Here is a 24,116-nt window from a genome sequence, read left to right as displayed (position 1 = left end):
AGACAGAGCAGGTGTACTGTTGATCTCTCTGCCATCAAAAGACTATCTCTTGATCATTTGGTGAATTCAGAATTGTAAATGCTTTCAGTAGTGACTTTAACCTGCTGTGCTTCTGATAAAGGTTTTGTTGTTAAATCATATGGATGCTAAGAAGGAAAGCTTATAGGTTTACTTAGTGTTGTAGTCTTTGGGGGGTTGTATTTGAATTAATGGTTGCTAAGATGTTCACTGTATGTTTTAAAAAGGTTAACTTGAGTTCATAGAATAAACATTGTTTCGCTTTAAAAAATACTTTTCCATTTCTGTTGTACCACACCTGGAGAGTGGGCTGTGTGCTCCCCATACCACTATCTAGTAAAAGTTGTGGGTCAGGTAAACTTCATGTTGCACTTTGTGGTTCTGTACACCCTGGCCCACAACAAATTGGGGGCTCAAGGGCGATAAAGGTCTATCTGCTGAATTGGCTTAGTGAACTTAAAGGCAGTGAGGGCTGAGCATATTGTGGGTGATTTTCAGGTATGGTATTTTAGTTTAAGTGGGGAGTGTGTTGTGGACAATGGCTCTTTCAGAGGCTCTGAAGTTTTTGGGGGTGGAGACGGTCACACGCAGCACCTTACGGACAGAGACTAAAAGCAGATTTGGCAAACACATTGCAGTTAACATTATCTGACAAAATGTGAAGAGGTGAGGTAATTATGGTGGTGGCTAAGCATTTAAAGTTGCCTGAGATACAGTTTGACCCATTGGAAATGGCAAAAATTCAGTTACAAATTAAACAAATGGAACATGAGAAAGAATTAAAGCAGCTTGAATACGAAAGAGAGGAAAAAGAAAGCCAGAGAAAAAGAGATAGAGAGGGGAAAAAAGAGAGAGAGGAAAAGGGAAGAGAGAGGGGTAAAAGAAAAGGAGAGAGAAGAAAGGAGAAAAGAAAGAATAGCCCTAGCAGAACAAAAAGAAAGAGAAAGGGAGATACAGATCAGGGGAAAAGATAATGAGGGAGAGTTTGAATTTCAGAAAATGGCCATGAAACATGGCAGTCAGTTAAAATTTGCAGGCGTAAAGGGAAACATACAGTTGGATGACAGTGATCAGGATTGTGAGAAAGAGCGTCTTGGTCGAAGGCTTGGTGGGGATCTATTTAAGTATGTCCAAGCATTGCCAATGTTGGACGAGAAGGAGATAAAAGCCTTTTTCATTTGAGAAGGTGGCTAAACAAATGAAATGGCCACAGGACATGTGGGTTTAATGATTCAAACAAAGCTGGTAGGTAGGGCGAGTGAAATGTTTGCATCACTACCGGAGGAGGTATCTGGGACATATGAGGAGGTGAAAAAATCCGTCTTCAGTGCGCATGAACTAGTGCCTGAAGCTTACAGACAAAGGTTTAGAAATTTAAGGAAATAATTTGGCCAAACATACATGAAGTTTGAAAGCATCAAACAGAGTAAGTTTGATAGGTGGATAAGGGCTTTGAAAATAGACAAAACGTATGAAGCTCTCAGAGAAATTATATTTTTGGAGGAGTTTAAAAATTCAATTCCTGATGTAGTGAGAACTGATGTGGATCAGCAGAGGGTTAGAACTGTGAGATTAGCAGCAGAAATGGCAGATGATTATGAATTAGTTCATAAATCAAAGTTTGGTTTCCGACATCAGTTTCATGCCTGTGAGGGATAGAAACTGGGGACATGAGAAATACTCAAGTGGTAAAGGAAAAGGTGATCTGATGGGAGAGAATAAGGAGAGTGTACCTCAGATTAAAAAGGAAATCTAGGAGGGTGGAAAAGAAATGAAAAGTTTCAAATGTTTTCACTGCAACAAACTAGGCCATGTAAAGTCACAGTGTTGGTTGAAGAAAAGCACTGGGAAGGCTGATGGGGTAAAACAGGATAAGACAATGGGGTTTGCTAAAGTGGTAAAGGAAAGCCCAAGTGAAGCGAAGGAGGTGCAAAAGATTGTACAGCCTGATCAAGAGGTGATTGATAAGAAGGTGCCAGATCTCTTTAAAGAATTTACTTGTGTGGGTAAAGTTTACTCATGTGTATCAGGAGGAGCAGGTAAAGAAGTCACAATTTTAAGAGATGTGGGAGCTAGTCAATCTTTTTAAAAATAAATTTAGAATACCCAATTATTTTTTCCAATTAAGGGGCAATTTATCATGGCCAATCCACCCATCCTGCACATCTTTTGGGTTGTGGGGGTGAAACCCACGCAGACACAGGGAGAATGTGCAAACACCTCACGGACAGTGAACCAGAGCCGGGATTCGGACCCGGGTCCTCAGCGCCGTAGGCAGCAATGCTAACCACTATACCACCGTGCTGCCCGGCTAGTCAATCTTTAATGGTAAGAGATGAGGAGTTATGTAGTTTGGGAAGAATTTTGCCAGTAGAGGTGGTAATATGTGGAATTCAGAGTGAGAGGAGTAGTGTTCCATTATATAAGGTAAGGTTGGAAAGTCCAGTGAAGAGTGGTGAACTGGTAGTAGGAGTAATAGAGAAACTATCTTGTCCAGGAATACAGTTTATCTTGGGTAACGATATAGCTGGATCACAGGTGGGAGTGATGCATCCTGTGGTTGATAAGCCAGTGGAAAATCAGACAATTGAAGTGTTGAAGGACGAATATCCTGGGATTTTTCCAGATTGTGTAGTAACAAGGTCGCAAAGTCACAGGTTAAGACAAGAGGATAAATCAAAGAGTGAAGATGAAGTTGAAATGCAATTATCAGAAACAATTTTTGATCAGATGGTTGAAAAAGAACAAGAACTGGTGGAGGATGAAGCAGATATTTTTAGTTCAGGAAAATTGGCGAAGTTACAACAAAAAGATATCGAAATAAAACGGATGTATCAGAAAGCATACACGGAAGAGGAATCCAAGTACATACCAGAGTGTTATTACCGTAAAAGTGATGTCTTGATGAGAAAATGGAGACCTTTACATATGCAGGTGGATGAAAAGTGGGCAGAAGTTCATCAAATAGTATTGCCGGTAGGGTTTAGAAAGGAGGTGTTGCATGTTGCACATGAGGTACCAGTGGGAGGTCATTTGGGAATAAGGAAAACTTAAGCCAAAATCCAAAAACATTTTTATTGGCCTGGACTACATAAAGATGTAGTCAAATTTTGTCAATCATATCACACATGTAAAGTGACAGGGAACCACAAGCATTGATAAAACCAGCGCCCTTCATATCCATTCCAGCATTTGAGGAACCTTTTTCAAGGGTCCTAATTGATTGCGTAGGACCGCTTCTTGAAACAAAAAGTGGAAATCAATATCTTTTGACTATAATGGATATGCCTACTAGGTTTCCAGAGGCCATTCCAGTACATAATATCACAGCTCAAAAGATTGTGGAGGAGTTACTTCAATTGTTTAGTAGATATGGACTACCCACAGAAATACAATCGGATCAAGGATCAAATTTTACCTCCAGGTTGTTCAAATAAGTTATGGATAGCTTAGGAATAAATCAATTTATATCAACTGTGTACCATCCAGAATCGCAGGGAGCGTTAGAAAGGTGGAATGAGACATTAAAGACAATGTTGATGGCTTATTGTCAAGATTATCCAGAGGATAGGGATCAAGGAATTCGATTTGTACTGTTTGCAATTAGGGATCCAACTAATGAGTCAACCAAATTTAGTCCTTTTGAACTAATTTTTGGTTGTGAGGTTAGAGGACCACTTAAATTGATGAAGGAAAAATTGGTGAGTGAGAAATCGGAAATTACATTATTGGATTACGTGTCAAATTTTAGGGAACGATTAAATAGAGCAGGTGAATTGGCGAGACAACATTTAAAAGTTGCACAAAATGTGATGAAACGGGTAGAGGACAAGAAATCCAAAGTTCGTAGTTTTGCCAGTGGAGATAAAGTTTAAGTATTGTTAACAGTGGTAGGTGAACCTTTAATAGCTAGGTTTTGTGGACCTTATAACATTGAAAGAAAATTATGTGAGGTGAATTATGTGGTAAAAGCACCAGATAGAAGGAAGACTCACAGAGTGTGTCACGTAAATATGCTTAAAAGGTACTTTGAAAGGGAAGGAGAGAAAAAGGAGGCGGTTTTAATGATTCTAACTCAAAGTTACAAACCAAATCCAGATGACTGTGAATTTGACATACCTCAAATTAAATTGGAAAACGAGGATGTTCTTAAAATTGGGATAAATTGTTGAGTTACCTTCCAGAAGAAAAACAAACTGACCTGAAAGGGTTATTGATATCATATGGGAATGTTTGTAGAGATAAATTAGGAAGTACTAAAATGGCTATACATGATGCAAATGTGGGAAATGCTGTTCCATCAAATAACATCCATATAGACTTAACCCTTTACAATTGGCACAGATTAATAAAGAGATTGAGAGTGTGCTTAAAAATGGCATAATTGAAGTGGGTTGCAGCCAATGGAGCTCACCCATAGTGATGGTACCTAAACCAGACGGTACCCAATGGTTGTGTGTGGACTATTGAAAGGTTAATGCAGTTACAAGAACGGACCCTTATCCTATCCCACGTTTGGAGGATTGCATTGAGAAAGTGGAACAATCAGCTTTTATTTCCAAACTGGATTTACTTAAAGGTTTCTGGCAGGTACCTTTATCTGAAAGGACGAACGAGATTTCAGCTTTTGTGACTCCAGATGGTATATACCAATTCAAAGTTATGCCATTTGGCATGAAAAATGCCCCAGCCACATTTCAACAGTTAACTAACAAAGTCGTTTCAGGATTACCCAATTGTGCGGTATACATCGACGATCTGGTAATTTTCAGCCAAACATGGAACGAACATTTAAAACATCTGATGGAGTTATTTGATCGACTTCAGGAGGCGGGTTTGGTGATAAATCTAGCCAAAAGTGAATTTGGAAAAGCTCAAGTCACTTTACTTGCCAACACAATCAGACAGGGTCGAATGGTCACACGGGATGTGAAACCAACAGTTATTGAGGAGTTTCCGATACCCTCAAGCCGAAGGGAAGTAATGCAATTTCTTGGCATGAGTGGATTTGATCGAACATTTGTGCAAACGTTTTGCAGCGTGGTTGCTGCACTGATGGACTTGCTGAAGACACGTAGAAAATTTCAACGGACAGCGGAGTTTCAACAGGAATTTGACTGCCTGAAAGCTGTGATAACCGTTGCTCATGTGTTGGAGAATTACAAGGGACTCTGATCAAATTGAACTAAAGTATCTGACTTTAAAGAGAAATGGACGGATCGTGCAAGGACCTTCTTGTTCAAAGAGACTGTTAATCGAGAAGGATTTCAGTTGGAGGAAGAAGAGCAAAAATTGACTATATTATTATACCTGTTTGCCTGTGTTGTTGTTTTGAAACAAAAAAGTATATTTACTGTGTGCATTTCTTAACGAATGGTGAAAAGGTGAAAAATGAAACCATCTTGAAGTTGATGGGTTATTTTTTTTTCTTGGGCGAGGTGTCATGTGAATGTCGCTTTAAGAAATGTTTGGCTGCTCATATTACTGCAGTGATGTCAGAGTGTGGGTGGAGCTGGGCTGTCTATCAGCTTTTTACTTTCGTTTCGGCTGTTTGCTGCAGGGTGTGTTTTAGTTTCGTTTTCAGTGTTGGAGCTGAAGCCCAACCAAGCAGGTTTACTGCTGTTCTCTCTGCCATCAAAAGACTATCTCTTGATCATTTGGTGAATTAAGAATTATAAATGTTTTCAGTTGTGACTTTAACCTGATGTGCTTCTGATAAAGTTTTTGTTTTTAAGTCGTATGGATGTTAAAAAGGAAAGCTTAAAGGTTTACTTAGTGTTGTAGTCTTTGGGGGGTTGTATTTGAATTAATGGTTGCTAAGATGTTCACTGTATGTTTTAAAAAGTTTAACTTGAGTTCATGGAATAAACATTATTTTGCTTTAAAAAATACGTTTCCATTTCTGCTGTATCACACCTGCAGAGTGGGCAGTGTGCTCCCCATACCACAATCTATTAAACGTTGTGGGTCAGGTGAACTCCATGATACACTTTGGGGTTCTCTAAAACCTGGCCCACAACAGATGTCATTGACAGGCTGTTATTCCAGCACAGTTAATGTTGAATTTAACTTCTTTAAACTCAGTTAATGTCCTCCGGTTACACTGCCTTGACTGGGAATTGACAACGGCGTCGAAAAACAAGCAGCAGGGAGGCCGTAAATCTCATCCATTACATTTTTTATTCGTGGCAGCAATGTTATTAAAAATCTTGCTTGCTTTAAAACACGTACAGGCAATGTGCCCACTGAAGCTGTATTAAAGAGCCATAAATGGTAAGGTGATGATTCATTCCGACCACTTAGTTGGTTACAGATAAAGGGCACAGTAAGAAGTCTTACAACACCAGGTTAAAGTCCAACAGGTTTGTTTCAAACACGAGCTTTCGGAGCACGGCTCCTTCTTCAGGTGAATGGAAAGGCTTGTTCCAGAAATGTTTATATAGACACAGTCAGAGATGCCCCGGAATGCGAGCACCTGCAGGCAATCAAATCATCAAAGATGCAGAGAGAGAGCTAACTCCAGGTTAAAGAGGTGTGAATTGTCCCAAGCCAGTTCAGTCGGTAGGCCTCTGCAAGTCCAGGCTTGTTGGTGGGGGCCGAATGTAATGCGACATGAATCCCAGATCCCGGTTGAGTCCGCATTCATGCGTGCGGAACTTAGCTATAAGTTTTTGCTCAGCAATTTTGCGTTGTCGCGTCTCCTGAAGGCCTCCTTGTAGAATGCTGACCCGGAGATCAGAGGCTGAATGTCCTTGACTGCTGAAGTGTTCCCCAACTGGAAGGGAACAACGAATAAACGGGCATCGTGCGACTATCAACAGGCAGGACTGTTCCCTTCCAGTTGGGGAACACTTCAGCAGTCAAGGACATTCAGCCTCTGATCTCCGGGTCAGCATTCTACAAGGAGGCCTTCAGGAGACGCGACAACGCAAAATTGCTGAGCAAAAACTTATAGCTAAGTTCCGCACGCATGAATGCGGACTCAACCGGGATCTGGGATTCATGTCGCATTACATTCGGCCCCCACCAACAAGCCTGGACTTGCAGAGGCCTACCGACTGAACTGGCTTGGGACAATTCACACCTCTTTAACCTGGAGTTAGCTCTCTCTCTGCATCTTTGATGATTTGATTGCCTGCAGGTGCTCGCATTCCGGGGCATCTCTGACTGTGTCTATATAAACATTTCTGGAACAAGCCTTTCCATTCACCTGAAGAAGGAGCCGTGCTCCGAAAGCTCGTGTTTGAAACAAACCTGTTGGACTTTAACCTGGTGTTGTAAGACTTCTTACTGTGCTCACCCCAGTCCAACGCCGGCATCTCCACATCACAGATAAAGGGGTGATGGAATAGTGTTGTGATTGCTGGAAATTCCCTGGAGTGCAGATAATTTATGATTGATTGTATTTAGAAGGGCTAAGCAGGTCATGGAACTTAGTGGGATACCAATGATGTAATTAATGGGAAGAACCAGGTCCATCTCTGCAGCTTGTTTCTCGACAGCGAGAGGTAAATATCAATGTCTCTTCCCATTGAGTTCATCCTATGGGAGTGCACCATCGACGAGATCGGAAGATTCTGCTGGCGTGAAGAACGAAGATCTCACCCAAAACAGCAACCCTAATTCAAGATTCTCCCAGAAGGGGAAACATCAGCCTGGATTCTCCATTTGGGAGACGAGGGCTGGATTCTCCATTTGAAATGAAAATGAAAATGAAAATCGCTTATTGTCACGAGTAGGCTTCAAATGAAGTTACTGTGAAAAGCCCCTAGTCGCCACATTCCGGCGCCTGTCCGGGGAGGCTGGTACGGGAGACGAGGGCGCGATTCTCCATTTCCGAGACTAAGTTCTGATGCCGGCGTGGGAACCGTGGTGTTTCTCGACAGAAAGAACGTTGCAACAGCTGCACCGATTCAGGTACTCGAAATGGCTAGCACCATCATCACGTGGAATGCAATCAATGCCATGGAAAATGGTGCCGGATTCGTCGGGTCCGTGATTGGCGGAAACGAGCCGCTGTTAGACGATCCTTTCCCCCACACACACCGCCGCAGTCATCAAGGTGGCTGGAAGGAGAGCAGTGCCATGGTTCAGGGATGCTGAGCTGGACACCCTCCTGGACGCCATAGGGGAGAGAAGGATGATCCGGTGCCACCATCTAAGAACAAAGAACATTACAGCACAGGACAGGTCCCCCAAGCCTGTGCCGACCATGGTACCTGCCTAAACTAAATCCGTCTGCACTTACGGAGTCCATACATTTCCATTCCGACCCTATTCATCTATTCGTTTAAATGCCCCTTAAATGTCCCACCACCTCCCCAGACAGAACGTTCCATATATTTACCACCCTCAGTTTAAAACCCTACCTCGCACATCTGTTCTAAACTTTTCCTCACGCACTTTAAACCCATGTCCCCTCGTACTTGACTCTCCTACCCTAGGAAAGAGCATCTGATTATCCACTCTGTCCATGCCATTCATAATCTTGTAGACCTCTATCAGGTCACCTCTCAATCTCCGTCATTCCAATGAAAACAGACCTAATTCATCTAACCTATCCTCGTAGCTAATGCCCTCCATACCAGACAGCATCCTAGTAAACCGCTTCTATACCCTCTCCGAAACATCCACATCCTTATGGTAGTGTGGCCACCAGAATTGTGCGCAATATTCTAAATGGGGCCGAACTATGGTCCTGTACAGCTGCAACATGAGTTGCCAATTTTTATATTCAATGCCCCGACCGATGAAGGCCAGCATGCCGTATGCCTTCTTGACCACCTTATCCACATGCGTTACCATTTTCATTGATCGGTGGACATGCTCTCTGCCTGGTCTCTCTGCCTGTCACTACTCGCAAGTGTTCTACCATTAATTGTGTAATTTCTACATGTATTGGACCTTCCTAACTGCATTAGATCACAGTTGTCCGGATTAAACTCCATCTGCGCTTTCTCCCCCCAAGACTCCAACCCGTTTATATCCTGAAAATGAAATGAAAATCGCTTATTGTCACGAGTCGGCTTCAATGAAGTTACTGTGAAAAGCCCCTAGTCGCCACATTCCGGCGCCTGTCCGGGGAGGCTGGTACGGGAATCGAACCGTGCTGCTGGCCTGCTTGGTCTGCTTTAAAAGCCAGCGATTTAACCTTGTGAGCTAAACCAGCCCCATCTGTATCCTCTGTATGTATCCTCTGCTGTATCCCCCTGCTGTATCCTCTGACAATCCTCTTCACTGTCACCAGCTCCACCAATTTTTGTGTCATCTGCGAACTTATTAATCAGACCAGTTGCATTTTCTTCCAAATCATTTATATACGCCACGAACAACAAAGGCCCCAGAACTGATCCCTGTGGAACAGCCTTCCATTCAGGAAAACACCCTTCTACTGCTACCCTCTGTTTTCTATGCAAATGCCAGTTCTGTATCCAACTTGCCAGCTCTCCTCTGATCCGATGTGACTTCACTTTTTATACCAGTCTACCATGAGGTACCTTGTCAAAGGCTTTTCTGAAGTCCATGCATACAGCATCTACTGCCGTGCCCTCACATATCAGCACGGTAGCATAGTGGTTAGCACAATTTCTTCACAGCTCCAGGGTCCCAGGTCCCAAAGATGTGCAGGTTAGGTGGACTGGCCATGCTAGATTTCCCTTAGTGTCCAAAATTGCCCTTAGTGTTGGGTGGGGTTACTGGGTTGTGGGGATGGAGTGGAGGTGTGGGCTTGGGTAGGGTGCTCTTTCCAAGAGCCAGTGCAGACTCGATGGGCTGAATGGCCACCTTCTGCACTGTAAATTCTATGACTCTGAGAGGGATGTAGTGTTCGTGCCTCTGGCCAGCAACCCCCCCCCCACTTCACTCCCTCCCTCCTAGTCGGTGAACCTGGAGGCGATCAGAGCGACCCGTGCGCGTTGGCCATGGTGATAACGTCGTGCTGCACCCCTGCCTGTATGGGCCCCATGTCCTGCTCATTGTCCCCCTCCCCTGCATCCTCCTCATTGGACGAGGAGTGCCCTTCCTCCTCATCCTCCTCTTCCAGCACATCGCCCCTCTGCTGCGTGAGGCTGTGGAGGATGCAGCAGGCCACCATGATGCGGGCGACCCTCTCAGCATCATACTGCAGGGCCCCTCCAGAGCGGGCCAGGCACCTGAATCGCACCTTCAGGATGCCGAAACACCGTTCAATCGCGCTCCTGGTCGCTGCATGGGCATCGTTGGAGCGGGTCTCCGCGTCAGTCTGTGGCCTCCTCATAGACATGCATCACATCTATCTCCCTCTGGGCCCGGGGCCTCCTGGTAATGGCAGCGAACCCTGCTGCCCAGGCATCCCGGTGGGATTGGTCCACATGGAAATGGATGTCATGATCCGCCTGCGCGTATCGGGCCTCCGTGACGGCGTGGATGCACCTGGGCACTGAGGTCTGTGAGATCCCAGACAGGTCCCCACCCGGCTCGAGGAGCCAAGTGGTCGAATGTTCCTGATTCGGTAACCGTGGCAACCGTGATGACATTCCATCAGCTCGAGGACAATCCATGAACCACTATATTTTGCGGTCTGTTGGTCAATCATTTACAGATCAGTTATGAAATGTTTCCACTCATTCCCTTTTTTTTCATGGCATTCCCAACCTTTCAGGAATAAAAATTCAGTCTCAGCGATGATGACCATGAAACGATTGGACTGTTGTAATAAGCCTTCTAGTTCATCACTATCCTTTAGGGAGGAAGAGATATGCCGCCCATGCCTGGTCTGGTCTCTGTGTGTCTCCAGACTCATGTCAATGTGGGTAACCTCTTAACTGCCCTTTGAAATGCATCAACAAGCCACTCAGTTGTCTGTTGCTCATCACCACCTTCTCAAGGGCAATTAGGGATGGGCAACAAATGACAACATTGACCACATCCTGAATTTAAAAAGATGTATCAGAGGCCTAAGTGCACCGCATCCACTGATATTTTTAGCAAGGTCCTTTGTGACTCCCTCAAAGAAAGCGTGTTAGTTGGATTGATATGACTTATCAGTCAGGAACACCTATCGGCTATCCTTCATGAGTGTATTTCCATCCACATATCTTGTGCTTAATCAGTATTTCTATAACTTTCCCCATGTTGGGCATCTCATGCACCCCTCTGTAGATTCCTGGGTCACTTTTGCCCCTCTTTGAAAATGCCGGAGCAACATCTGCCTCTCTCCTGTCCCCGGGCACCTTTCCAGTATTCAAAGATTGCTGGAGGATTTGTGCCAGCATTCCTGCAATTTCCTCAATTTCCTCGAGGATTCTCGGATGCATCTTATCCGGCCCTTGAGATCAATTCACCTCAAGTTTGCACAGCTGTTCGACAAGCATATTGCTGGCAATGTGACTAATGTCGCAGCTTTACCTCTGCAACACCTTCCAATTCTCTTTCCTGATCAAATCAGTTATCTGCTTAATCATTAGATTGAATGTGAGTGAAAACAATGGGAGCATTAGGGGAGTGATGGAGCCAGGAAATGGGAAAATTAGGAAGGGTGACCTTTTAATAAGCACTTTGCTTTAACGTATTAATATTGTGCTTAATGATGACTCTTATCAATGCATGGGCCTGAGCTTGACATGGCTCTGTGTGTGTTTATGTGTGTGTGTGTGTGTATGTATTAACATGTATGTGCATGTTTGGATGCTTTGACAGTGCATATGTGTTTGTGTGGGTTGGCAGATGAGGGTAGTCTGATAGATGTGTGTGAGAGTGTGTCTGTATAGTTTCGCAGGTATGTTTGTGTGTGGGTGGTTTGGCAAATATGTGTGTGTGTGTGCATGTGTGTGTTTGTAGTTTGGCAGATATGTATGTGTGGATGGATTGATAGGTGTGTACAGTTTACTCTGTGTATGTTTGTGTAGATTGGCAGGTACGTGTGTGTGGTTGGTTTGACAGGTGCATGGGTGTTTTTTGCTCTGTGTATGTGGGTGTTTTGCTGTGCGTGTATGTGTAGTTTACTGTGTGTGTGTGTGTAGTTTGCTCTGTGTGTGTCTGTGTGTAGTTTGACAGATGTATGTGTGGCTGTGTGTAGTTTGCTCTGTGTATGTATGTGTACACGTATGTATGGATTGGGTTGATTTGCTGTGTGTGTAGTTTGCTGTGTGTGTAGTTTGACAGATATATGTGTGTCTGTGCGTATGTGGGAGGTTACCATTGCAACACGACAAACCTGCAGAGGGCAGTCATAGGCTCCATACACTTTCAGTATTGAACAACAGGGGTGCAGTTGGCTGCAATAATATTAATGCATCAGGACTGTTATTGCCCAAGCAGATGTGTATCTTCCTGTGCAGATAATCACAAACAATCTGGTTGCATGCTAATGAGGTGAGAGTGGCTGTCATTGACATCAAGTCAGGACTGAATTGAGTTTGGCATCAAAGAGCCCTTACAAAATTTAAATCAGTGGAAACCACGGGCTGGAGTCATATCCAGCACAAAGAAAGATGGCTGCAATTGCTGGAGTCCAAACATCACAGATCCAGGCCGTTGTTGCAGGTGTTCTTCAGGGTAATGTCCAAGGCCCTACCATCAATGACCTTCCCTCCATCACAAGGTCAAATTGGGAATTATTACAATGATCGGCACCATCTGCAGCTCCTCAGACACTTTGAACCCGGATAGGGTTCTCTGGGGAATGTTTACTGCCCCCACATAAGCAGCGTCAGAGTCTTATTTGCTAAAACCATAACTCTTTAATTACAGCTACGGCATGCAGATGTTAAGGCCTCTGCTGGAGGCTGGAGTTTCTCCTTCCTCCAGATTTTCTCTATTCCATCATGTGATGTTACATCATCATTGCATCAGCTTCATGCATCCTCTATTTCCTCCACCAATGACATCATGGGATAGTATGCGGAGATGGTGCTGAGGTAAAAGATCAGCCACGATCTAGTTAAATAGATGGGCCTGATGGGCTGAATGGCCCACTCCTGCTCCTACAACCCTGCATTCCTGGATGGCTGCAGAGTTTCTTCTTATTTGTTCATTTCCCCACATCAGCATCTGAGTAGTTTGCCCAGGTTTCTATCGGTTTGCTTTCCAAGGATATTACAGCACTGCGGTTTCTCCTCGTGGTTCCTTGGCCTGTCTCAATCCCGCATGATTCTGGTTGTGAAGTTCCTTCCATTAGTATCATGTTGGTCTCGCACCTATCCCCGGGCTTCTGCATTGATGAGTCTCTTGCTCTGTGCCAGAAGTTCAAGTTACAAGCTTGTTTGTTTCTCTATTATTCCACACTGAATTGCCCTCAAGATTGGGTGGTGTTGCGTGAATGGGGCGAGTGCCTGGACCTGGGTGAGGTGCTTCTTTGGAGGGTCAATGCAGACTTGATGGACTGAGTGGCCTCCTTCTTCACTATAGGGAGTCTATGATTCTATACCTTTACAAGGAAATACTGAAGATTACGTAAGTTACAAAATATAACTTGTACTCTCATGTTAAGTACACAGTCCATTGTAAACCAACGGGTGAAATGTGGTCAAACACACAACAATCTGAAAGCAAGTAACAAATGCCATCCCATTACAACTTCTGTGAATTTCTCAACAAATTCCCCAAGATGCTTGTCACACTGTGAGCACCTCACCCAGGACTACGCAGCCACCCCATTCCCATAACCCCAGCCAACTGGTCTCACTGGAAACTCTGACTTCCACACAAGGATTTCCAAACTCCACTCTCAAAGGACACATTTTCAAATTTATCCCCACACAATGCTTTCTCTCAGATGCCTTCACCAAGGATCCACATCCAGGACATCAACCTCTCTCTTCCGTATTCCTCTGCCCTGGATTACCACATGTATTCAAGCTTCCACACAAGGGACCCAGCCACACCAACAGAACACCGCTGCTTCACAGGCTGCATTAAGGTGTCACCAAGTTTAGGGTCGAGTTGGCAGCATGGTAGCACAGTGGGTAACACTGTGGCTTTACAGCGGCAGGGTCCCAGGTTCAATTCCCAGCTTGGGTCACTGTCTGTGCAGAGTTGGCTCGTTCTCCCCGTGTCTGCGTGGGTTTCCTCCGGGCGCTCTGATTTCCTCCCGCAAGTCCCGAAAGACGTGCTGTTAGGTAATTTGGACATTCTGAATTCTCCCTCTGTGTACCCGAACAGGCGCCGGAGTGTGGCGACTAGGGGTTTTTCACTGTAACCTCATTGCAGTGTTAATGTAAGCCTACTTGTTAAAATAAAGATTATTATTATTACTTTGGATATCTGGCTTCTCGCTCGCCGGCTTCACCAAGTCTGCACCTTGCATCTTTAACTGGGAGCCACCCTCTACCCCTTCCTATTAGTTCAGTACCATGTTCAGATTCTGGTTCTTTGTCCCTTTGATTTGAGTCTTCCTGGGCCCTCTCTTTTCATTCCCAGGATTCTGTCTGTTCTTTTGCTTCTGACACTTGTATTCTGCCCCTTACTTTATTGTCTTGCCTGTGTCTGCAGCTCCTGTGAACACTGTCTTACTTCTTGGGTTATCCGGCTCCGACTGTAAACAACTGCTTCTACTTTTCGGTGTGCGCCCCTGGTTGCTAAGCAACATTTTAGCTTTTTTGCCTCTATAATTGCTTCTATGTCAGTTAGAGTAATGGTTGGTGTTATAACTGGACAGAACGATCCCAGAATGGGGCCTTAGGGAGGCGGTGACGTAGGGATATTATCACTGGGCTAGTAATCCAGAGACCCAAAGTCATACTCTCGGGACCCGGGTTCAAATCCTGCCACGGCAGATGGTGAAATTTGAATTCAATAAAAATCTGCAATTAAACTTTTAATGAAGATAATGAAACCAGTGTTGATTGTTGTTAAAACCCATTTGGTTCACGAATGTCCTTTAGGGAAGGAAATCTGTCATCCTTACCCGGTCTGGCCTACATGTGACTCCAGACCCACAGCAGTGTGGATGACTCTTAAATCCCCTCAGGGATGGGCAATAAATGCTGTCCCAGCCGGTGACGTCCATATCCCATAGATGAATAAAAAAGAAAGACCATAGATTCTACTTTTTTTAGAAAACATAGAGGAACAGAGTCACCGGACTGCTAATTAATTCTAACACTAAGAAAAAAAGATTTATTAAACATGAAAAGGTTAATTATGATACAATACTCCTTTACCACCACCCCCCCCCCCCATCCCAGTTCATCAAATATATACAGCTTTTAAGGTTAACATGGGTTGCAAAGTATATCTTAAGCTACCATGGTCTCATTAATACGCTAAACACTCAGACATCCAAGTTGGCTGTGCCCAAGCACGCTCCACTCTGAACCCAAATGAGTGCCTGTGGAGTTTTCCTCTGAATCCCCCAAGATGATTGTCACATGAGAGTTTCCAAACACCACTCCCAAAAGAACATGCTTTAAAATCTTCTTTCACATCACTGCTTCCACCAATTGTTTGCCTTAGATATCAATTCCAGGTTTTCAAAATTACTCTTTCAAACAAAGTTTCCACTTCATTTTAGCAAGAATCCAGCATCCAGGTTTCACAACTCCAACTTCGGGATTTCTTTATCTTTCCTGTCATACAAACTGTTCAGAATTGCTTTAACTATTGATTCCCAGATTCTCTTCAGATGACACCACACTTTTGATTTACTTCAAAAGTCTGCTTTTCCACTTTAAATCTGGTTTCTGCAGCTGTCTCTTTAATTCAGGACATTCTATCTCCTTTCTCTTGAATTCCCCTGAACAGTACCTTGTGAAACACCTGGGTCGCTATTTTCATAGGTTCAGTCTTCATCAGACATTCTTTATATCACAATTCCCTGGTTGTCTGGACTGTATCTGGGTTTTTTTTGGGGGGGGGGAATCTGCCTCTTTGCAACTCCCTTTTCCTGTCCAACTTGTTCTTTCCAACTGCAAACAAATTCAGCTACAACTAAATTCTAAAAACCTTTTTACCTTACAAGGGCCCCAAGTGCTGAGCAACGGCCACATTTTTCTGCTGCCTTATTTACTTTTCACGCCATAACCGTCCCTCAGCACAATAGAAGCACAGTTTAAATGGAGAAAATCCCCACACATACAAACATCTTTGTCCAGCATGCATCAAACTATAGGTTTACCCTTCCTCATACAGAAACATGAAATTGAACAACTTAAAGCTATAGTGTATTCCTAATTTTTACCAATACAAATATAAATCCCTTAAAACTGGCTTTGCTTTCCTAGCATGTCATATTAATTGTAACCATTAATTGCAATGCAGGAACAGTTTAAAGTGAAACTAAAACCGATAGGCATGGAAACACCTTTGTTTAACAAGAAGATAGCTGAAGTTTTAACCCATTCCTTGCACACAAATTCAGAAACACAAATTAAATGATGGGGAAGGCATGGTGGCACTGTGGTTAGCACTGGTGCGTCACAGTGCCACGGACCCGGGTTCGATTCCAGCCTTGGGTAACTGTGTGGAGTTTTCACTTTCTCCCCATGTCTGGGTGGGCTTCCTCCGGTTTCCTCTCGCAGTCCAAATTTGTGCAGGTTAGGTGGATTGGCCATGCTAAATTGCTCCTTAGTGCCCAAGGAGGTTTAGGTCATGGGGAATAGGGTGGGGGAGTGGGCCTAGATAGGGTGCTCATTCAGAGGGTTGGTCTGGACTCAATGGACCAAATGGTCTCCTTCTGCGATGTAGGAATTCTATGATTATATGATTCTTTGCTGATTCTAAACTTAAACTTATACCATAGTTCTGATGCCCACAATGCAATTTAAAATTTGTTTAAATCATCTGTGGGAGCTTTGCCATGTTGAAAGTGCCATATAAATGCATGTTATAACAGTGTGATAACAGTGGTTTTGCAGTAATACCCACACTTGTACATTTGTAGTATGGAAGTCTTGGTGTCGTGATCACAAAGGAACCTTACAGTTAACAACAGCTTCAGTATGGTTAACAGGAGTTCATGACATCCAGATCGTTTGGAAAATCCTGTAATTTGGGAGAAACAACAGCTCCTGCTTCTGTTCTTCCCGTTTGTCCATTGGGAAAGCGATGAGGTTGTTTGCTTTAGTGAACATTGCCTCATGTGTCAATGATATCCTAGACTGTGGATTGATTGATGTTGCCGAAGTGCCCAGAGGCAGCCTGGATTGAGCTTGAGGCAAAAACAAATGGATGTTTGCTAATTGTCACAGCAACAGACTGCACCATGCCCTGAATAGAGGTCACCTTGCAGAGTGCATCACTGTGTCCCAAGGGGGAATTGTAGCCTCCCGACACAGTTCTCCTCTAGCTTCTCTGGAGATGGATGGATATATGTGGGTGTAGAGGTAATGATGTATTGCAGTTTTCCTTTTTTGTGCATTCTTCATCCCATTAAGACAAATATGCCTCATAAAGGTTTTTAAAAATTCATTCATGGGATATGGATGTTGCTAGTTGGCCAAGCATTTATTATTACCCATCCCTAAATGTTAAGACATTTCAGAGGGCATTTAAGAGTCAACCACAATACTGTGGATCTGAATCATAGAATGAATAGAATTTACCTTGCAAAAGGAGGCCTTTCAGCTCATCGAGTTTGCACCAGCCCTTGGAAAGAGCACCCCACCCAAGCCCACACCTCCACCCTATCCCCGTAACGTCACTCAACCTTTTTGGATACTAAGGGCAATTTGGCACGGCCATTCCACCTAACCTGCACATCTTTGGACTGTGAGAGGAAACCGGAGCACCCGAAGGAAACCCACGCAGACACGGGGAGAACGTGCAGACTCTCCACAGACAGTGACCCAAGAGGGGAATCAAACCTCGGATCCTGGAGCTGTGAGGAGTCAGTTGCTGTGAAGCAGCTGTGCTAACTACTGTGCTACCTTGCTGAAGTTATTGACCAGGTTAAGAGCAGGTGGGCCAGAATTCTCCATCCATTCACTGGCAGAGGGATTTTCTTGGCCCGCTGGCAGTGCACCCCCACCAGCGGGTTTCCCACATGGCGCAGGATGGCTTCAGTTGGAAATCGCATTGACAGAGGCGGGACAAGGGAATCCCACTGCCAGCACACGGCTGGGAGGGTGGACAATCCCGCCCATTGAAAGGACACCAGGGAACCAGATGGGATTCTGACAATGGTTCCAGGGTCATTATTAAACTTTTAATTCCAGGTACGTATTGAATTCAAATTTCACCATCTGCCATGGTGGGATCTGAACCAGGGTCCTTAGAGTATTACTCCGGGTCTCTGGATTACTGCTCCGGTGAAAATTCCCCAAAACAGTCGCCTCCCGAGGGCCCCTTGACTCGATGGATTGCTAGGTTTCCAGACTCAGGGCCCACAACAGACCTGCTCCCAATCCCCCTCGCACAGAGAGAAATAGATTTTGATCATTCAACATTAGGGTCGCTGGAAAGCATAAACGGGTCATTTCCTGGTTGGCAAAATGTAACGTGTGATCTGCCATGGTGATCAGTGCTGGGGCCTCATCTTTTTATGATTTATATAAATGATGGACCGATCTCTGATGAAAAGACAGCGTAATACATCCCCCCCCCCCCCCACCCCCCTTGCTGAGGCAAGGACCCCCATTGCACGCAGAATGGAGGGGGATTGTGAACAACCTGGGACTGCAGTATTTGGAATTAGGTCAGTTGGAATTTCTGCCCAACATTCCACCCTGAGGCAGCTCACCCCCAAAGGAAATTTAGGCCCCCAATTTTTAAGGCCGATATTAAGCAGAGGTCCGCGCCTGCTACAGAAGTAAAAAGAAATGGTGCAGCTGTCCGTACTATATCGGGCATAGCCTCAAAATAAGGGAAAGTAGATTTAGGACTGAGTTAAGGAGGAACTTCTTCATCCGAAGGGTTGTGAATCTATGGAATTCCTTGCCCAGTGAAGCAGTTGAGGCTCCTTCATTAAATGTTTTAAAGATAATGATAGATAGTTTTTTGAAGAATAAAGGTATTAAGGGTTATGGTGTTTGGGCTGGAAAGTGGAGCTGAGTCCACATTTGCCTTCTTCACCACCTCCTGTACCTCCATGTTTACCTTCAGTGACTGGTGTACAAGGACATCCTAGTCTTATTGCACATTTCCCACTCTTAATTTATGGCCATTCAGATAATAATCTGCCTTCTCATTTTTGCTACCAAAGTGGACAACCTCACATTTCTCCAAATTATACTGCATCTGCCATTCATTTTCCCATTCACTCAATTTGTCCAAATCACACTGATGGGTCTCTACATCCTACTCACAGCTTACCCTCCCACCCAACTTGGTGTCATCTGAAAATTTGGAGATATTACATTTTGTTCCCTCATCTAACTCACTTATATGTAGTGAATAGCTGGGGTCTCAGCACCGATCCCTGTGGTAGCCCTCTAGCCACTTCCTGCCAATTTAATATAGACCCGTTAATTCCGATTCTTTATTTCCTGTTTACCAACCCAGTTGTCTATCCATCTCGATACACTATCCCTAATCCCATGTGCTTTAATTTTACACACTAATCTCTTATGCGGGACTTTGTCAAAAGCCTTCTGAAAGTCCGAATATACCACCTACACTGGCTCTACTTCATCAACTCTACTGGTTACATCCTCAAAGAATCCCAGTAGGTTTATCAAGCATGATTCCCCCTTCATAAATCCATGCTGACTCTGTCCGATCCTGCCACTATCTTTTAAGCGCTCGGCTATAAAACTTTTAATAATGGATTCTAGAATTTTCCCCACTACTGACTTCAGGTCTACGGGTCCATAATTCCATGTTTTCTCTCTACGTCTCTTTTTAAATAGTGGTGTTACATTAGCTACATTTCAATTTTGGGCAGCACGGTAGCATAGTGGTTAGCACAAATGCTTCACAGCTCCAGGGTCCCATGTTCGAATCCCGGCTTGGGTCACTGTCTGTGTGGAGTCTGCACATTCTCCCCGTGTCTGAATGGGTTTCCTCCGGGTGCTCCGGTTTCCTACCACAGTCCAAAGATGTGCAGGTTAGGTGGATTGGCCATGCTAAATTGCCCTTAGGGTCCAAATTGCCCTTAGTGTTAGGTGAGGTTACTGGGTTATGGGGATAGGGTGGAGGTATGGGCTTGGGTGGGGTGCTCTTTCCAAGAGCCGGTGCACTCGATGGGCTGAATGGCCTCCTTCTGCACTGTAAATTCTATGAAATCATAAATTCTATGAAATTTGCAGGAACTGTTCCATAGCCTATAGAATTCTGGAAGATGACTACCAATACAGTATCCGCTATTTCTAGAGCCATTTCCGTAAGTATTCTGGGATGTAGATTATCAGGCTCGATAATCCTTCAATCTCATCAATTTTCCCTGCACCATTTCTCTAATAATATTGACCTATTTCAGTTCCTCCCTCTCACTAAACCCTGCATTCCACAGCATTTCTGCTGTGTTATTTGTGTCCTCTTTTGTAAAGACATAACCAAATTATGCATTCAGTTGCTCAGCCATTTCTTTGTCCCCTATTATATATTCCCCTGTTTCTAACTGAAAGGGATCTACAATTGTCTTCACCAATCTTTTTCTCTTCACGTACCTTTAGAAACTTTAACAGGCAGTTTTATGTTCTTTGCAAACTTACTCTCGTACTCTATTGTCCCCTTCTTAATCAATCCCTTGTTCTTTGTTTGCTAAATTCTAAACTGATCCCAATCCTCAGACCTGTTGTTTTTCATGGCCAATTTGTATGCCTCTTCCTTAGATCGAATACTATCCCTAATTTTCCTTGGATCGACTACTATCCCTGATTTCCCTTGTGAGCCATGGATTGGTTAGCTCTTCCATTTAACCAAAGCGCCATGTAATAAACATTTGTTTCCCCATGCACACCTTGAGCGTTTGCCATTATCTATTCACCATCATCCCTTTAAGGCACGGTTCCCAATCGATCAAAGCCAACTCGCGCCTCATACCATTATAGTTTCTATTATTAAGATTCAGGAACCTATTCACAGAATCAACCACTTCACTCTCCATCTTGATGAAAAATTCTGTCATATTATGGTCGTTCATCCCCAAGGGGTTTCGCACAACTAGATTACCAATGATTCCGTTCTCCTCCCAAAAACCCCCAGGAATTCCTCCTCTATGGTATTATGGCTAATTTGCTTTGCCCAATCTATTCTAATCACCCACAATTACAGATGTTCCTTTATCACATGCATCTCTAACTTCTTGTTTAGTGCCATTCCCAACATCATCACTGCAGTTTGGGGGTCTGTATACGATGCCCAGTAATGTTTTTTGCCCCTTAATGTTTCTGAGCTCGACCCATACAGGTTCCATATTGTCAGAGCTTATATCCTTCCTCACTATTGCGCTAATTTCCTCTTTAACTAACACTAACACTCCACCGCCTTTTTGTTTTTGTCTGTCCTTCCTAAATACTGAGTACCCCTGGACATTCAGCCCCCAACCCTAGTCACCCTGCCGCCATGTCTCCGTAAGAGGACCAAACAAAGGCTTTGAGCTCTCCTGCCATGACGCGCTCCTTTAAATTACACCTTTGGAAGATGCTTGCTATTAGATTAAATCAAATTCTCTATAGCCCTTCTTTCATTGTCCCTGTTACTACCAATTATAGCATTTACAGTTATTAAACCACTGGACTTTCAATTATAAGTAATAAAATATACAAAGACTCACTTACCTTAACCACCATTTACCAGCCAGCTCTCTCCCTTGTACCCTCAGCTGCAGAGGGCAAGAACACCATAGCACAAGTGGTTAGCACTGTGGCTTCACAGCGCCAGGGTCTCAGGTTTGATTCCCCACTGGGTCACTGTCTGTGCGGAGTCTGCACGTTCTCCCCGTGTCTGCATGGGTTTCCTCTGGGTGCTCCGGTTTCCTCCCACAGTTCAAAGACGTGCAGGTTAGGTGGATTGGCCATGATAAATTGCCCTTAGTGTCCCAAAAGGTTAGGAGGGGTTATTGGGTTATGGGGATAGGGTGGAAGAAAGGGCTTAAGTGGGTCGGTGCTGTCTCGATGGGCCGAATGGCCTCCTTCTGCACTGTGTGTTCTATGTTCTAACACTCTCTGAAGATCTGAAAGTTACAAAGCAAGGACAGAAAGCAAAGAGCACCTCTTTTCGCTCTGCACCACATTCCCACTCTGTTTCAAATTCCCAAGCTTCAAACTCACTCTGGCTGTGCCTCACTCTGGATATGGCCTCTCCCCCTGCTCATGCACAAGTATATATCCATTGAGAGGTGATATCTTTCAGATGCGATGTTAAAGTGAGACTTAGTCTGCCAACTGAGCCGTATTATGTGAATAAATGGTGTAAATAGTCATTCTGTCACGCAGCATCTATTGGAACTGATGTTAGAGAAAACTCGACTCAAACTTTCAGAACACGGTGGCACCATAGTTAGCACTGCTACCTCACAGCCCCAGGGACCAGAACTCGATTCCGACCTTGGGTGACTCTCTGTGTGGAGTTTGCACATTCCCCCCATGTCTGAGTGGGTTTCCTCCGGTTGCTCCAGTTTCCTCCCACAGTCCAATAATGTGCAGATTAGGTGGATTGGCCATGCTAAATTGCCCATTACTGATCAAAGATGTTCAGTTTATGAGTGGTTAAGGGGATAGGGCGGGGGAGTGGGCCTAGGTAGGGTGCTCTTTCAGAGGTTGGTCCAAACTGGATGGGCAGAATGGCCTCCTTCTGCACTGTAGGAATTCTATGATTCTATGAAAACACATTAGGTACACCTTCCTTGGCCTCCATGCACACTCAATGTCTGTTATCATTGCCTTATCTAACATCCCCCATGCCCGTTTACCCTTTGCCACCCTTACCTGTGCCAATGTCTATTATGATATGTTGGCAAAACTCTTTGGTCTACATTGACTCAAGAGAATAGCTGGTTGTAAAATGCAATTCCAGAGGGCATTTTGAAGATCTGCCACTTCTGGCAAAGGGGTATTATTACCCATGAACTCCTTCAAATCTCCACACCTACCCTCACCACCGCACAGAGATGCAGTAGAATTCCCATGGGAAACTCCTGGGAGAGGAATTGACACAAAAAGGTCCCAAAAACATGAAAGGCCAGAGAAAGACGATGGCTTGAACAGTTGTCCCCGGATTCTTCAAAATGTGATTGAATATTATACTCATACATCCATCTCCCTCGTGGCCACGGTTTAGGTGGCCGGTGAGATCCCTGGCTGAATCGCGTTGGGAATGGGCATGCGTGCTGGCATGAGATCAATGTCATTTCATCCAGGTAAGATATTGAAGCTCCAACCTGTTTCTGACTGTCCCTTTGCCCCCGCAGTTAATTCAGCTATGAGTGTGGAGTGTGCTAAATGGCACGGAACTCTGCTGAATCTTGTGACCAGGAAACATCCACTTTAGTGATGAAACAATTCAGAGTTAAAATATCATCTGTCCAAGTGTTTTATTCACCTATGTTTTTTAATATACATGTATTATTAATATATTGCCTCCATTGTTCATTATTCCTCAATTTTATTTTGATAAAGATCAAATCAAATAATAGCTGTAACCTACCAGCTGTTCCCCAGTGTCCATATACTTGGCAAAAACAGCTCTCACATTTTGATTAAATGCTTTAGCCTGTAGTCTTAGTGCTTAATCAGCATGGGAACGATTTATGACTGTAATGCACTTGGGAGCACCACAGGTTATTGCTTAACTATAATTCAGGTATAATTAACAGATGTTTAACTCACTTCTTGACTAAATGGAAAAGTGTATGTGGTGGTAATGCATTACAGATTGTCACACATCTCAGTGCATTAACACAAAAAGGCCAGCGGCACAACGTGCTTCAAGTATTTCAAGGCAAATCTTGCTTCTGGCTTTCACAGGCTTGGCTCCGAAGTCAGAGAAGTCACACAAATGGCCTTCTGGTTAGCGTCCTGGATTAATTTAAGAGGCAGTCAGAACCTGTGACAGGGGAAGTATTGAATCTCATAGTGAGATCGATTGATCGATCGAATAGTCCCTGGTTTTTGCTTATTGCCCCATCTTCCACGAAGCCTCAGCTGCTCCTCTGCCAAAACTCTTACCCGCATCCTTTGGCGCCTTTAGATAACAGCAAATTGTTGCGGATGCTGGAATCTGAAATGAAAACAGAAAATACT

This window comes from Scyliorhinus canicula, chromosome 7 (assembly GCF_902713615.1).
Source record: "Scyliorhinus canicula chromosome 7, sScyCan1.1, whole genome shotgun sequence".
In the NCBI taxonomy this organism is placed as follows: Eukaryota; Metazoa; Chordata; class Chondrichthyes; order Carcharhiniformes; family Scyliorhinidae; genus Scyliorhinus; species Scyliorhinus canicula.
Note: the sequence above shows the minus strand (reverse complement) of the source record.